Source organism: Chelonia mydas, chromosome 2, assembly GCF_015237465.2.
Source record: "Chelonia mydas isolate rCheMyd1 chromosome 2, rCheMyd1.pri.v2, whole genome shotgun sequence".
In the NCBI taxonomy this organism is placed as follows: Eukaryota; Metazoa; Chordata; order Testudines; family Cheloniidae; genus Chelonia; species Chelonia mydas.
This window is the reverse complement of record NC_057850.1, coordinates 95,916,528-95,918,945: the sequence shown is the minus strand read 5'-3', so window position 1 is coordinate 95,918,945 and position 2,418 is coordinate 95,916,528. Positions and strand designations below refer to the sequence as shown.

The window sequence follows — 2,418 nt, the reverse complement described above, 5'->3', positions numbered from 1 at the left end:
CCACCACTACTATTCTGCTGTGCAAAGATATGGTCTCGGTGATAAGAAGCTGAACAGGATGCGGGAAGGGCAGGGACTTGACCAATTGGTCTGTAAAATACACTTACCCACCACCAAACTTCTATACATAGGGTAAGTGCAGCTGACAAAAGATACATGAATATACAGACATACCTGGCTCTGCCTCAGCTCAGGGGGCTGGCCTAGATGACCTCTCAAGGTGCCTTCCAGCCCTACATTTCTACAATACTCTGAATGAGTGCTGCATATTATCTAGAGCAATCCATTTAAGAAGGAATTTTGTTTCTCAGCGTTCCTGTGAGTGATGGTTTCTACAAGAGATGGTCAAAAACATTTCATTGCAATGATTTTCTGAGAAATAAATGACAGTTTTCTGTGGCAAAAAGATCAGTTTTGCCAGGAAAAAAAAAGGGGAGGGGGAAGTTTGGGAAAATTAAAATGATGGCCACCTGGCTCTCTGTTTGACTCCCTGTCAATTTCACTTTCTGTTGATGAAATTGACAAAAGGTTTCTCTGATTTTGGTAAACCAAGTACCAGCTCTGGCCAAGGCCATAGGCATTAGCGAAGAACTGACAGCTGAAAACCAAACCAGTTCACCTTTATATTATTTTTGTTCAAAATAGGTGTCAAGGTTCCTTCCCCACTCTGAACTCTAGGGTACAGATGTGGGGACCTGCATGAAAGACCCCCTATGATTATTCTTACCAGCTTAGGTTAAACGCTGCCACCACCAAAGTGTCACACAAAGTACGGGGAACTGCCCACTTGGAAACGTCTCCCTCCCCTCCCCGCCCAAAATATAACCCCAAGCCCTACACCCCCTTTCCTGGGGAAGGCTTGATAAAAATCCTCACCAATTTGCATCGGTGAACACAGGCCCAAACCCTTGGATCTTAAGAACAATGAAAAAGCAATCAGGTTCTTAAAAGAAGAATTTTAATTAAAGAAAAAGTAAAAGAATCACCTCTGTAAAATCAGGATGGTAAATACCTTACAGGGTAATCAGATTCAAAACATAGAGAATCCCTCTAGGCAACACCTTAAGTTACAAAAAGATACAAAAACAGGAATATACATTCCATTCAGCACAACTTATTTTCTCAGCCATTTAAACAAAACAGAATCTAACGCATATCTAACTAGATTGCTTATTAACTCTTTACAGGAGTTCTGACCTGCATTCCTGCTCTGGTCCCGGCAAAAGCATCACACAGACAGAGAGAGAGAGACCTCCCCCCCCACCCCCCTCCAGCTTTGAAAGTATCTTGTCTCCTCATTGGTCATTCTGGTCAGATGCCAGTGAGGTTATCTTAGCTTCTTAACCCGTTAGAGGTGAAAGGGTTTTTCCTCTGGCCAGGAGGGATTTAAAGGTGTTTACCCTTCCCTTTATATTTATGACAATAGGTATTAGTCTTATAATAGTGTATTTAGTGTTTAGACTCTATGAAATTCTTGAGAGTTGCTGCATGCTTTAATCTCACTTGTAACGTCTGTATTCCGTGCTATAAGGAGATATGAAAGTTTTGCTTTATAATTTTGAAAATGTTTCCTCCAAACTTGTGAACCCAGGCCCAGGAATCTCTCCCCGCCTCCCACACCTTGATAGGAGACTATCAGGATTTAAAGGGCCATTAAGGAACAGCACAATACAAAGGATTGGAGAATTTCCCTATCACACCTTGAAAATGCCACCAGCCAGGGAGCTCATTTTATTGACTGGAAGGCTAAATGTAAAAGATAACGAGGTTCACAAGAAAATTTTTCATCTCTTCACCCTTTGAACTGTCAGAGGGCCAGAGACACTAAACTAAGGCAGAGACAACTCAGGGGTTACCCCTGGGTCCGCGCTGAAAGACATTTTGAATTGACAGATCACTACATCTCTGTCATCTTTAGGCATCATAGATGGTAACTCATTTGTGTATATATGCTTGCTTGCTTTAACCTGTAAATAACCCTCTCTAGTTTTTTTTTTTCCTGGATAATAAACCATTAGTTAGTTTATTACAGGATTGACTACAAGGATTGTCTTTGGCATAAGCTCTGAGATACTAACAAGCAAGTAAGGGATTAACAGCAGGAAATAACAGCAGTGTGCTCTTAGGGCTTGATTCTCACTCCGTATGTAAGCATTTACACCAAACTGATCTGAAGTATGTGACTGGTCCCTTGGGACTGGGAGTAACCTACATGTTTTGTGATCTTTGGTATAGGTGAGCAACTATCACTAAGTCCAGCTTGTCTGGGTGACAAGATAGACTGGAGTGCCCAAGGGGATTGCATGTGACTCCATCGTAAGACTGTTACAGTGATCCACAAGTTCACAGATGTTACTGCGTTGGTGAAATCTAGTTATAGAACATACCATGAGATTGGGGTGTCTGCCCTATTTTTGA

At 41.8% G+C, this 2,418-nt stretch overlaps 1 long non-coding RNA gene across 1 annotated transcript; it reads left to right on the top strand.

Moving 5' to 3' along the window:
• The first annotated feature begins 598 nt into the window (after nucleotides 1–598).
• LOC122464260 lies at nucleotides 599–1,560 on the top strand. Its single transcript, XR_006288206.1, has 2 exons — nucleotides 599–645; nucleotides 1,427–1,560. It is a non-coding gene; the product is annotated as an uncharacterized LOC122464260 (long non-coding RNA).
• The last annotated feature ends 858 nt before the right edge of the window (nucleotides 1,561–2,418 follow it).